This window comes from Magallana gigas, chromosome 9, assembly GCF_963853765.1.
Source record: "Magallana gigas chromosome 9, xbMagGiga1.1, whole genome shotgun sequence".
Lineage (NCBI taxonomy): Eukaryota > Metazoa > Mollusca > Bivalvia > Ostreida > Ostreidae > Magallana > Magallana gigas.
In genome coordinates, this window is record NC_088861.1 from 2,282,692 (window position 1) to 2,297,826 (window position 15,135).

The 15,135-nt window shown below is 32.0% G+C and overlaps 2 long non-coding RNA genes across 2 annotated transcripts in view; both read right to left on the reverse strand.

The window, feature by feature from the left end:
- Window positions 1-579: 579 nt before the first annotated feature.
- Window positions 580-5,930, reverse strand: LOC136271519 (uncharacterized). Its single transcript, XR_010709414.1, has 5 exons — window positions 5,854-5,930; window positions 4,683-4,733; window positions 4,139-4,204; window positions 3,323-3,428; window positions 580-2,953 (listed from the first exon to the last, which is right to left on the reverse strand). It is a non-coding gene; the product is annotated as an uncharacterized lncRNA (long non-coding RNA).
- Window positions 5,931-6,148: 218 nt separating this feature from the next.
- Window positions 6,149-15,135, reverse strand: part of LOC136271135 (uncharacterized) — a 13,265-nt gene continuing 4,278 nt past the window's right edge. The window contains exons 3-4 of the long non-coding RNA XR_010708976.1: window positions 6,923-7,010; window positions 6,149-6,238 (exon numbers count right to left, since the gene is read on the reverse strand). This is a non-coding gene — a long non-coding RNA (uncharacterized lncRNA). The remainder of the gene's footprint in view (window positions 6,239-6,922; window positions 7,011-15,135) is intronic.

The following is a 15,135-nucleotide window of genomic DNA, read 5'->3' on the forward strand; positions in this document are numbered from 1 at the left end:
ATTATGCCTTACTGAAGCATTGTAAACAATAAAATCAGAAAATTATTTTTTGACCAAAATCGTGACCATGCCCCTTTAATTACCTGGTATAAAATAAATCGTGGAAAATTGTACACACCTTATAGGGTATGGTTAACTTAATTTCAACGTACACCAATACTTTACGATTTATAGCATTTCAAAATAAGGAATACAATGAAATAGAAGACCTTTAAAAACTTGTTAAATAATCATGCCAAATACAGCTAATACTGAAGGAACAACAAAACCAATTGATTTACATACAAGAGAACAAATTCACTTTTGACAAGAACATTCGAAATGAGTTGGGTATTTTTGGATAAAATAATCGTACAAGCCTTTGTGATTTGGTTTCAAAAAATTCACAAATGTTGTTTCCACTCTCTCCGGTTTAAAAGACATGAGATGCTTGAACAATTTCCTCCACAAAATGTCTTGATGGCCTCGACCATCACTGCATTTGTTTACGTCTATGTAGAGTCGTTTAGGAAGAAACCACTCTTTTTTCAACTTACTACGCGGCCGAATCCGGGCCGACTTGTAATTATCGTGTGACGATTTCAGAGCACTTGCAATATGATCAAACTTGCATTTGCAAAGGAGCTCGAGAACATAAAGAAAACCCTAAAAAAGTCTTCTAATTTATCAGCAAAATAATGTGCTTGGTTTTCTCGTTCCAGTTGTTTCAAATCATTCAAATCATGCTCGAAAAAAAACTCACAATTTTGGAGCTCATCTAGTAGGTTTGATCCGGATATTAAAATGTCTTTTTCTATCAACTCAGTATTCTGTTGTACGGATTTATACACTGCAGATTTATCTGAAACAGGTACAATAAAAAAAGAAAACCAGGGAGTATAAACATAATTGTTTATATAGATAGATAGATAGATAGATAGATAGATAGATAGATAGATAGATAGATAGATAGATAGATAGATAGATAGATAAAGCACTAAAATGATTAAATAACTATAATACCTCTACGTGTGGGATTATTAGGCAAACATTCTAAGAAAGTGTTGATTCAAAATTGTTAAAATGTCAACCCCGGACCATTTCTTTGGCCCAAAGATGGGTTCAAAGTTTAACATGCATTTTAGGATTACATAGGATAATTGTTTAAAAAGATGGGTAAATAAGGCGTGTAAAATGCCTACATGAGGAATGATTAGATACTGCAAAATTAAAATACCATTAAATCTGATAATTTAAAAAAATAATTAAAAACAGTGTATATTTAACGTAACATTGGTTTGTAACCCTTAAATATTTTAAATACCTGTAATAGGTCGATTTTAACTGGTGTATGCGTGTCAAAACCTCCAGACAGTGTCATATTTATAACCTCAATGCCTTTTCTCTTATAGAGTGGGTCTGAGTCCATATTTTTGTCATAGTCTAAATGCGGTTTAATGGAATTTAAACCGATTTTAATCAACAAAAATATGGAGAGATGGCCCACTATACTTTAAACTTGTCATGTTGTAGCTCAACAATTGAACGTTTTAGTAAAATAATACAAGTCCGTAAATTTGTGGCCAATGCCTCATATAGCATTTAAACAACGCATTTCGTTGTGAATGAAATGGCGCAGTGGTCAGAGATGACAGAGAACCAGACATTAGGTTACTTTATAGCATTTGGGCTTTGTGTTCGATACCACCAAAACAATCTTTTTATTTTTTTATTGAAAAAAATGTTTCATTTGAAATTGTATTTGACGACTAAACCAAATGGGCAGTTGCGCCATCTTATCCCCCCATCTTCTTTTCTCAAGAAAATACAAAACTATTTTTAGTTTTTTTAACTCGTGACATTTTAGCAGCATTAATATAAAAGGATTTATAAGATGAAAGAAGAGTCAATAAACATACATGTAAACAGAAGTCAGTTTAAAGATTATCTGTCCATCACTGATTGTGCCTCAGGTGAGATTAAGGCTGCACGGAATTTAAACGTTTTTAAATCAGTTGTTGAAATAAAGGAAAAGATTTGTAATTATTTGTGTAATAATTAACATAAAGTCCGAAAAATTTAATTTACACAATAATTAAAAATTGTCCGAAAGATTGAATGTTACACCGTGATAATCCTATATCTTAGGATGTCCAAAAAAGTAGTCGTTTATGTTTTGTTTAAAATATTTTCAAATCTTGGAAAATGGTGGGGAGGGGGGGTTACACTATTTTAAAAATGTTTTGTATTTAGAGTAGAGAAATGAAAACAAGAACTATTGTTCAAGCGAGCGATGTAGCCGATGGGCGTCTTGTTCAATGATAATTTCCTCTGCTAAAAGTGTCATGTCTTTTCCTTCAGCAACCCAGAACAATCTTAAAGACCCAGGCAAAATTAATCCAAACCAGAAATGATATCCAGTAAAGGACCATGTCTCGTTTCGCAAGCGGTCAAGATCGCTACATCATTCTTAACAACTTGAGATACGGGTGGATATTAGTGACCTCAACGGCAAGACAAACGAACGCTTTCCGTGGTCAGCGGTGTTATTTTAACTTTTTGGGGGTGCTTTCTTAATTTGAGGGTGTGTCAAATGAGGGAAATTTTGCATTAAAGCCATATGAGGCACTTAACCGATTTTTAAATCAATATCTAATAGACATGTGTATCATTAATCAAGGCTTTGCGTAAAGATTATTTCATATTGTCTTAATATTTTGGGTTAATACTTTGAAATCTGGTCCTGTGCATAGTAAAACTTAGTAAAGCTCATACACCCAAAATGATTCTTAACTCTTCTTTGATATTAATTTAAATAGGAATACAATATAACATCTGAAATATGTGCTTTAATTTTCCTCTCTTCTTCCGGAAATCTTTTGTAGAAGGCCCAAATGGTCTTGCTTTCCATGCTTTTTCTGTTGGTGTTGTTTATTCTCAGAATTTCTTCCGAATTTAATATTGACGGTTGTTTCTGTGAAAGTAATTTTTTTTATTCTAAAAACCAAAACTTAAACAACTGACGTTATCTATAATTAAATTTTCATTCTAAACGGCCATTACATTCACAAAAGATTTGCCAAGAGATCATGGCAAGAAAAATTTTAAATTGTACGTTATTATTTCCTTCTTTAATGCTTGTGAATCAACATAATTGTAAAGTCATTCCTACATGCAAGAAATCTTGAAAGAGAATTGAACTTTATATATATATATATATATATATATATATATATATATATATATATATATATATATATATATATATATATATATATATATATATATATATATATATATATATATATATATATATATATATATATATATATATGCTTTTTACCTTCATTATGGTCATTAGGGCTGTTGGATTGATGAAATGCTCTTACTTCAATTGCAAATAGTCTTTTTCGTTTTATTCCACATTTCAACCCCAATACTACTAAAATCTGTAAACCGTGAAAGGAATTGGGCACGATTTGAGTCCAAAATATTTATTTTTTGCTTTTTTTGTACCAATTTGTTTACTTGTGCATTTTGAATGATTGACCAAAATTTGGATGTTTGAAGTCAAGTCTTTAGAGAAACACAGAGGTAAAAGTATTTGTTATGTAAACAAAGCTCGAGTCTTATTTTGCTTACAAATAATGGTAAGTAATGAATTATGATTTATTTGACAAAATGACCCGTGGCAAACAAAATAAACTGATTCAATGTGTTCATAAATAATATTAACAACAGAGAAAAGCAACATTTGATTGGAACTTATACCAGTTTAACCCATTACGAGGCTCAGGCTTTATTTACAAAACAAATAAATTTAAACTTTGTATCTTGCTTTTAACTCAATATTTGACTTTCAAGTTTTGACAAAGCATTAATATTTATACCCATAATAACCATTCTAAACAATAAGAATCGAAGATCAAATTTTAAATTTTAAGCTAAATCGTGTCCAAGTCCGTTGAAAAAAAATTAGGACGTGCACGTAAACAAGTTAATTTCATTTTGAAAGTTATAACGTCAAAATTTCCTAAATTTAATTATTTTTATTTATTTACTTTTAAGTTTTTATTTCAAATAGATTTCAGAATTTTATCTTCATTTTTTATTTACTTATATAATTTCAGTTTCCGACTACTTATGAAAATAAACCTACCATTCCAAAAAAGAACAGGTAATAAAGGCAGCCATTCTTCATGAAACTTTGAAGTTCTTTTATAGTCTAAAAAACAAAGTTTGAATGATTTTCAAACTATTGCAGCGCCACACTGTACAGAAAACTTTACGAAGAAAAATGATATTTTCTACCATCAAGAACAGGATCATGAAGCATTTTTAGACTAAAGTCCAAATTTCAAGTATTCATAAAACGAATATTTATCAAAACGTTAAGCTTGGAATATTAAAGTACCAAAGAAATAAAGAGACACATTTTAATAGCATTTCATTCTTCGAAGACAAAGAAGACAGTATGCAACTTTTGACTAAAGTCTAAGATTGCTTCATGATTCCAGGACCAGGGGTTTGACATTCCTACTAACTTTGGCAAGTAAGATTCATTAATTTCTCATATGGATTTCATAAAACGTATTCTTTAAAGGAAATTATTCAAAATAATGTAACTCCTCGTAATGAGATTATGTCTGAAATGAAGAGAGAAGTGTTATAGTAAAAAAAATGAACATAGCAACCATATTTACCGTATAAACGTCGTGGCAAATGGACTTGAGTTTATCTAAAGATATCAAAGTCTGTCAAAATAGAAAAATAGATAAACCCTCAAAAATTCACCAGGAAGTAGACCAAAATAAATATTGGTGTGATAATTCTATAGTCCATGATAAATCTTCTCTAGTAAGCTTACAAACATGCATAACAACAAACTAATTGCAACGTTATTTTAGGTCCCTTGTTACCACATGACCTTATCTTTTATGACATTACGTCATAGCATGGCGATTTCAACCCAATATGTGAAAACAAGCTATATCTGTATTTCAATAGGTATAGCTTCGGACAACTGACCCGCAAGTCCCGAGTTCGAATACAGCAGGGTTTTTTTAAAAAAAATTTATGATCATGAATGGCGATTGATTAAAAGTTTATATTCCTACCCAAAAAAATGTTTTTCAGTTACAACTGATGCTAGAATTTCATATCTCTAAAGAATATAGATGTTTGGGCTTGTATGCTAAACTTTTTAAAAAATTTAGTCATAATAAAATGCAAAATGAGCACATACAACTTGATTTCTTTTATCATTAAATGTAGTTCTTCCAAAACTTTGTGAGTAGAAGTGATGTTTTCTATTTTTCGACTTGGTACCCCAACCACTGACCTGACAAGTATATGTACCGTCGTAAACGAAAAAGTTCTTCTCCTTAAAAAACAAATCTTCTCCATAAATAAACGGGGGGGGGGGTCAACATGGCCAAGTTTATTTTTTTAGGCGTTAAGTCTCTTTATCATTGTTTAACTCTTTAAACTCTTTATCATCATTGTCTTACCACATGACACTGATGTACGTGATAAAAAATTAAAAAATATCCATTTTCGTGAAATTTTTGGATGATATATTCTATATCATAGGATTACTTGCTTTAACATAGCAATTTCTTAAATACATCGCCGAAATCACCTGTTTATTTAGTTTAATTTGAAAATATAAGTCGGTTACATTAAGTTATGATCATGACTATCAGCTTGGTCCCATCGTCATTTTATTTTGTCTGTGTGCGTATGTGTGTGTTTTGGTATTATTTACAAAATGGTTTGCGTAAAACATATTTATGAAATAAAGCTGGATTTTTTTTTACAAGTAGAGACAAACTTCAACGTTTTTAGTCAGACAAGCAAACTAGAGATAATTACCAGTTCTAGCGCCTCAATAACAGCATTTTTTATCGCATCTGAAAAATTAAAAGTATGATCGAATTTTAATACCTTTTTTATTTGTTTGTGTTTTAAGGGTTAGGGATTTTGTATTAACAATTCAAGAGGGCTGGATGGTTGTGGCAAATTGTAGACTATATAGATCTCCTTTAGGAAAGAAGATTCGTATAAAGATAAAGAATAAAGTTTTAAAACTAAAGTATTTTATTTTACTTATCAAAATACAGTTATGGCTTTGGAATCATATCTAAAATTTAAAGGAAGAGTTAAAGGTTAATTTTTTGACCATCAAGTTCATACATTTTATAGGGTATTGAATACTTACCTCATAAATCATAAACATGATATCTAAAGTCGAACTCACCTGAATTATTCAAACGAAAAATGAAAATAAATCAGCATTTATATTGTCATGTAGGTATTGTATTGTACCCAGTTTATATATTTCAAGATGTAGACCACTGTGAAATTTTCGTTGATTGTCATGATGTTACAGGTTCATAGCACGTTATTTTGTGGAGTTTATAATGAATAATTTAAAAATCAAGTGCGAACAGTACCCAAAACATTCACGCACGAAAATACAGCCACTTATTATATATCAAAGATTAAAAAATAATAGTAGTATCAGCGGGATTAGTTTTGCTAGGAGGTGGGGATTGTCGGGTAATCATAATGAGTTAAACTTAATTGTGTCGTTTTTAGTTCTTTGTTACTTATTGTCTTACTAAGAAAAGATATGCAGTGCTTAAGAAGAATAGATGTAAGTGGCATTGGTTGGGTTCAATAGCAGGCGAAAGGACAACACGAGGAAAATTTATGTAGAAAGGCTAATATAGAATACAGGTAAATCAAAGATGTAAAACATGTAAGGAGAAAATTAGACATAAGGTTTACATACTTTATTCTACATTTACCATTAAGTATCAAGTTTTGTCTAATAACACGAACCTGAACATATATGGAAGTTGTTGTTGAAAGCCCCAAATGTTTGCAAGGCTCTAACATGTGTTTTTAATGTACATGTAAATATAGAAAAAAAACTTACTATTTTCAAGAAGTCTGTGAATACCAGTAGGATAAAAATTATCCCCATAGACATAAGTGTGCCTTTCATCTTGAAAAATGCCATTAATCTAAAACAGAAAAGACGTATTTTAAAAAAACATACCTTGGCTAGTAAAATTGTACCTAACAATACATTATACATGAGCTTGAATATTGTATTTTTTTATTTTACCTTTAGCTACCTTTAAAGTTGCTATACATGTAGGTATTTTGTAATCATCACCATCTGAATTGGTTAAATTCAGAAAATGATCTAGGTCATTATACAGTAAAACTCTGTTATAGCGAAGTCCTAGGAACCAAAGGATTTACTTCGTTATATCTGCAATTCGTTATATCCGTATAACGAATTCGTACTTATAACTATAGCGAATTCACTATATACATGTTGCTTTCACAAGACTATAATGTTTACTAATTGAGGCTTAAAATAAGAATATATTACTTTGATACCTATAATGATCGGACTGTGGGTAAAACATTTATATGAAAATAGATTTATTCAAACTATTATGTTGAATAGTAGTGCAAACTTTATTAAACTGAGAGAAATGCGTTATAAAAGTGTTAAATCTCGTTATTATTAACTTCTACGGGACTTAAAATCAGTTCGCTATATCCGTAAATTCGTTATATCCGAATGTGTTATAGCCGTAAAATTTTGCAAAAGTTTGTTGAGAATTTTACCTAGGACTTCAAAAAACTTCGCTATATCCGAAAATTCGCTATATCCGTGTTTGTACTAAACGAGTTTTACTGTATCCTCAACTGACAGAGAGACAAACAGAAAGTACAATCTTTTAAATTTGTTAAGAAAAACAACACATAACAGGCATTTTTTTAAGGAGGTTGAGTGGTGAACAAATTCACAACCCGATTTCACCTTTAATTTTTAGACATGATTTTTAAAGCTGCATTAATTCATAAAGGCGCATTATTTCCCTTGTATCATGACCAGTTTTCGATTTCTATTGTTCTGCTCATCACACACTATATAAGGCCGAGTTCACTATTCATGCTTCACAGCATTCAGGTATTTCATTCACTCGAACACGTTATATTGGTCGGAAAAATAATTTAAAAAAACCCCAGCGTTTTTAAGAAAATATGACAACCACTGCACTAGTAAGAAATATTTAATAAACTAGATACGATCTCGTTACGAGTAACGAGTAGGTCTTCCGTTCAATTTTTTAAACGATTCGATTAAAATATCAATGAAATTTCAGAATTCTCCCTCAACCACCTCCTTTTAGATAATGTATACGATTGTCAATATCCTTTAAAATGCTTAACAAAGAGTTTTGCTTTTTCACATACAGCACATTAAAGATTTAAGATTTTAGTCCCCTAAAATCTCTAATTACGTTATCAATGGGTTTGAAAATGAGTTTTACAAACAGATATTGCTGCTATCAACAACTTTGCTTCTATAATGAATTATAAAAATCTTGATCATTTTTAAGGTATGAGTAATAGAGTTTAGGAGTCTATTGGCCCCTAATTTAAGGGGCCAGCCCCTTTTTCTTGATTTTATACGAAAGGTCTCATGAATACTAACATTTTTTGTTGAGATACAAATGACTGAATATTTTAGGGGCCAGCCCTCTAGATCCTTAATGGGGACAGAAATTTGTGTTTTGATAAGGGGAATCAATTTAAATCATTTTTTCAAACATTTTCTCTTCTATGATGTCTAACAAAATATGTATACATCTCTAGTTATATTGCGTCCAAGTTTAAGTACTTTGGCCCCTAAAAATCCCTTATTACGTAATAAATGGGCTTGGCAATGATTTTTTCAAATAGATATTGGTACGATCAACAACTTTGCTTCTATAATGCATTACAAAATCTTTATTGTTTTTAAGATACTTGTAATAGAGTTTACGGAGGCCTTGGCCCCTAAAAAAAGGGGCCAGCCCCTTTTTCTTGATTTGTTTGAAAAGGTCTTAAGAATACAAATATTTTTTGTTCTTACACCCATGTAAAATTGTTGATCATTTTTGAGATACAAATGATTGAATATTTTAGGGGCCAGCCCTCTAGATTCTTATTGGGGACAGAAAATCGTGTTTTGATTGATGGAATCGATTTAAATCATTTATTCACACATTTTCTCTTCTATGATGTCTAACAAAATATGTATACTTCTCTAGTTATTTTTCGTCAAAGTTTATGTACTTTGGCCCCTAAAAATCCCTAATTACGTAATAAATGGGCGTGGCAATGATTTTTTCTAATAGATATTGGTACAATGAACAACTTTGCCTCTATAATGCTTTACAAAATCTTTATCGTTTTTGAGTTATTTGTAATAGAGTTTATGACTGTCTTGGCCCCTAATTTAAGGGGCCAGCCCCTATTTCTTGATTTTGTTGAAAAGAACTTTTGATTATCTACCACTTTTGTTATATATGTTTTAACAAAATATCAACTCTTAAAAAGATACAGATCAAAACGTATGAAAAATTTGATTCGAAATTCGTACCCAATTTTCGAGCCTAGGCGAGCTCATAGAAATGGCGCCATTGGCGCCAAAAAACTACATTGTGCACAACTTCAACCTATAGTCTACCTATCCTGAATATTTCATATTTCTATCTCTGATAGTCTCTGAGTTTATGTCTGCACAAAATTAGTCAAAAAAACTTACAAAATCGGCCGTAAATCGGAACAGGAAGTGCCAATTTCAAAATTTCAAAAAACTTCTAGAATTATGACCACTGGCAATCATCTGAGAAAAAATGGTCGAAATCGGCCGAATAGTTTTCGAGAAATCGCGTGCACAAAATTTGTGGAAAAAAAAATAATAATAACTAGATACGATCTCGTTACGAGTAACGAGGAGGTCTTTCGTTCAATTTTTAAACGATACGATTAAAATATCAATGACATTTTAGAATTCCACCTCAAACACTCCCTTTCAGATAATGTATACGATTGTCAATATCCTTTAAAATGCGTAACAAAGTGTTTGCTTTTTCACAGTTTGCATATTAAAGATTTAAGAGTTTAGTCCCCTAAAATCAATAATTAAGTCATCACTCGGTGTGGCAATGCGTTTTACAAACTGATTTTGTTATGATTAACAACTTTGTTTCTGTAATGCATTACAAAATCTTGATTGTTTTAAGGTATGTGAAAAAGACTTTACGAGTGGCTTAGCCCCTAATGTAAGAGGCCAGCCCCTTTTTCTTGAGTTCATTCAAAAGGTCCCACAAATACTAACATTTTTGTTCTTACACGTATCTGAAATTGTTGTTCATTTCTTTTTAATACAGATGATTGAATATTTTACGGGCCAGTCCTCTTGATCCTTAATGGGGACAGACATTGGTGTTTTGATTGATGGAATCGATTAGAATTTTTACTGCAAGCATTTTCTCCTATACAAGCTTAATAAAATCTGTCCCCCTCTTTAGGTATATTTCGTCAAAGTTTAAGTACTTTGGCCCCTAGAAATCCCTAATAACGTAATAAATTGGCGTGTCAATGATTTTCCTGATAGATATTGTTACGATCAACAACTTTGCTTCTATAATGCATTACAAAATCTTTATCATTTTCAAGTTATCTGTAATAGAGTTTACGAGTGTCCTGGCCCCTAATTTAAGGGGCCAGTCCCTTTTTATTGAATTCAATCGAAAAGTCTCACAGATTGTAACATTTTTTGTTCTTTCATCTATTTAAAATTGTTTATCATTTTTGAGATACAAATGTTTGAATATTTTAGGGGCCAGCCCTCTAGATCCCTAATGGGGACGGACATTGGTATTTTGATTGATGGAATCGATGAGAATCATCAATGCAAGCATTTTCTCTTCTACAATGCTTAACAAAATATGTCGCCTTCTCTAGATATATTGCGTCAAAGTATAAGTACTTTGGCCCCTAAAAATCCCTAATTACGTAACAAATGGGCGTGGCAATAATTTTTCCTGACAGATATTGTGACGATCAACAACTTTGCTTCTATAAAGCATAACAAAATCTTCATCGTTTTTAAGTTATTTGTATTAGAGTTTACGAGTGTCTTGGCCCCTAATTTAAGGGGCCAGTCCCTTTTTCTTAAATTCAATCGACAGGTCTCACAAATTCTAACACTTTTTGCTCTTACGTCTATCTAAATGTTGATAATTTTTTAGATATAAATTATTGAATATTTTAGGGGCCAGCCCTCTAGATCCTTAATGGGGACAGACATTGGTGTTTTGATTGATGGAATCGATTAGAATCATCAACGCAAGCATTTTCTCTTCTAGAAAGCTTTACAAAATATGTCTCCTTCTCTAGATATATTGCGTCAAAGTTTCAGTACTTTGGCCCCTAAAAATCCCTAGTTACGTAATAAATGGGCGTGGTCATATTTTTTCCTGATAGATATTGTTACGGTCAACAACTTTGCTTCTATAATGCATTACAAAATCTTTATTGTTTTTAAGTTATTTGTATTAGAGTTTATAAGTGTCTTGGCCCCTAAAAAAAGGGGCCAGCCCCTTTTTCTTGATTTTATTGGAAAGAACTTTTAATTTTCTACCATTTTTGTAATATATGTCTTAACAAAATATTAACTGATTAAAAGATACAGATCAAAATGTATGAAATTTTTGATGCAAAATTCGTATCCAATTTTCGAGCCTAGGCGATCTCAAAGAAATGGCGCCACTGGCGCAAAAAAACTACGTTCTGCACATCTTCAAACTATGGTCTACCTATCCTGAAAATTTCATATTTATATCTCTTATAGTCTCTGAGCTTATGTCTGCACAAAATAGGTCGTAAAAACTTACAAAATCGGCCGTAAATCGGAACCGGAAGTGACGATTTCAAAATTTCAAAAAACTTCTAAAATTATGACCACTGGCAATCATCTGTGAAAAAATGGTCGAAATCGGCCGAATAGTTTTCGAGATATCGCGTGCACAAAATTTGTGGAAAATAATAATAATAATAATAACTAGACACGATCTCGTTGCGAGCAACGAGGAGGTCTTCCGTCCGATTTTTAGAATATGGAATGACCTTACTCTTGACCTTCATCAGCGAAACGTATCCGGAAAAGGAGGCGGGATCTATGAGTAATGGGTGAAAGACTATCTATCCCTTTGGTGTCCCTTATTTGAGGGATCAGCTCCTATTCATTCATTTTAATCAAAAGGTATTTTTGTGTACCACTAATAAGTATTTAGAAATTGGTTACCGTTTTTGAGATATCTGGGAAAAATCGTTTTGATGTCCGGTCCTTATACTCCTTTTAGGGTCCAGATAAAAACAATATATGGTTGTACATTGTTAAGCTCAATATTTTTAGCATCTTTTGTTAAATATTGCTTTCCAAAGTTTTCCTCCATTTTGAGATATTGAGCATCAAAGCCTTAGACTTCTGGCCCCTTAAAATCCCTAATTACGTAACATAAGAGTAAATGATCTCCATGTACAGGTACATTACATTAGAATGAACATAATCGCTTCTATAACGTATCACAAAATATTTAACAGTAAAACGTTATCATTAAAAGACTTTAGAGCCCCCTCAGCCCCTTATTAGAAGGGCCAGCACCTTTTTCATGATTTCAAATGAAAGCTCTTGTCAATTCAAACACTTTTTGTTCAACAAGTAATTACAAATTTTGTACGTTCTTGAGATATTTTGAGAGGGTCGTGTTAGGGGCCAACCCTGTAACTCCTTTTAGGGACCGCATAACAAAGAAATTATAGTTGATTATTGTTAAGCTCAATATTTTAAGCATCTTTTGTTCAATATTGCTTATCCAAATGTTTCTTCATTTTGAGATATTAAGCATTAAAGTTTTGGACTTCTGGCCCCTTAAAATCCCTAATTACGTAACATAGGAGTAAATAATTGCCATGTATAGGTAAATAACCTTAAAATGAACATAATTGCTTCTATAACGCATCAAAAAATATTTCACGGTAAAAGGTTATCATTAAAAGACTTTAGAGCCCCCCCCAGCCCCTAATTTTAAGGGCTAGCCCCTTTTTTATGATTTCAAATGAAAGCTCTTGTCAATTCAAACACATTTTGTTCAAAAAGTGTTTACAAATTTTGTACCGTTCTCGAGATATCTGCAGAGGGTCGTTTTAGGGGCCGACCCTGTAACTCCTTTTAGGGACCGCATAACAAGGAAATTATGGTTTCAGATTGTTAAGCTCAATATTTTGAGCATCTTTTGTTAAATATTGCTTATCCAAATGTTTCTTCATTTTGAGATATTAAGCATTAAAGTTTTGGACTTCTGGCCCCTCAAAATCCCTAATTACGTAACATAGGAGTAAATGATTGCCATGTATAGGTAAATAACCTTAGAATGAACATAATTGCTCCTATAACGCATCACAAAATATTTCACGGTAAAAAGTTATCATTAAAAGACTTTAGAGCCCCCTCAGCCCCTAATTTTAAGGGCCAGCCCCTTTTTCTTGATTTCAAATGAAAGCTCTTGTCAATTCAAACACATTTTGTTCAAAAAGTGTTTACAAATTCTGTACCATTCTCGAGATATCTGCAGAGGGTCGTTTTAGGGGCCGACCCTGTAACTCCTTTTAGGGACCGCATAACAAGGAAATTATGGTTTCAGATTGTTAAGCTCAATATTTTGAGCATCTTTTGTTAAATATTGCTTATCCAAATGATTCTTTATTTTGAGATATTGAACATCAAAGTTTTGGACTTCTGGCCCCTTAAAATCCCGAATTACGTAACATAGGAGTAAATGATTGCCATAATTAGGTTAATAACCTAAGATTAAACATAATTGCTTCTATAACGCATCACAAAATATTTCACGGTAAAAAGTTATCATTTAAAGACTTTAGAGCCCCCTCAGCCCCTAATTTGAAGGGCCAGCCCCTTTTTTCATGATCCGAAATGAAAGCTCTTGATTTAATTAAGTTTTTTTGTTCTACATGTTTTAACAAAATGCTTTCAAGAAAAGAGATATTTAAAGAAAACCAAGAAAAATCATGACGCCTTTTAAATCTTAATTTTCAAGCTCGGGCGAGCTTCAGCGCTCTTTGAGATAAAGATGATTAATGACCATTAGACACTATTTCAGTCTTTCGTCTATCAGCCCTGAAAAGTTCAACATCATATCTTTAATAGTAAAAGAGGAGTTCTCCGCACAAAATACCCCTATAAAAACTGATAAATCCACGATATCTCAAGACAGGAAGTGACGTCATCAACAAAAAAATTTTCCAACAAGGTTCAGACCAATACCTATCAGAATTGAAAATTTGACGTAAATCGGTTGAGCCGTTTCCGAGAAATCGCGTGCACAAAATCGGTAAGAAAAAAAATAATAATAACAAGATACGATCTCGTTACGAGTAACGAGTAGGTCTTCCGTTCAATTTTTAAACGATACGATTAATATATCAATAACATTTCTGAATTCCACCTCAAACACTCCCGTTCAGATAATGTATACGATTGTCAATATCCTTTAAAATGCATTACAAAGTGTTTTGCTTTTTCACATTTTGCATATTAAAGATTTAAGAGTTTAGTCCCCTAAAATCAGTTATTACGTCATCAATGGGTGTGGCAATGAGTTTGTCCCCTAAAATCAATAATTACGTCATCAATGGGTGTGGTAAGAGTTTTTCAAACTAATATTGTTATGATCAACAACTTTGTTTCGGTAATGCATTACAAAATCTTGATTGTTTTTAAGTTATGTGTTCGAGACTTTACGAGTGGCTTAGCCCCTAATGTACGGGGCCAGTCCCTTTTTCTTGAGTTCATTCAAAAGGTCTCACAAATACTAACAATTTTTGTTCTAACAAGTATCTAAAATTGTTGTTCATTTTTTTTTTACAGATGATTTAATATTTTAGAGGCCGGTCCTCTAGATCCTAAATGGGGACAGACATTGGTATTTTGATTGATGGAATCGATGAAAATCATCAATGCAAGCATTTTCTCTTCTACTATGCTTAACAAAATATGACTCCTTCTCTAGATATATTGCGTCAAAGTTTAAGTACTTTGGCCCCTAAAAATCCCTAATTACGTAATAATTGGGCGTGTCAATGATTTTTCCTGATATATATTGTTACGATCAACAACTTTGATTCTATAATGCAATACGAAATCTTTATCATTGTTAAGTTATCTGTAATAGAGTTTACGAGTGTCTTGGCCCCTAATTTAAGGGGCCTGACCCT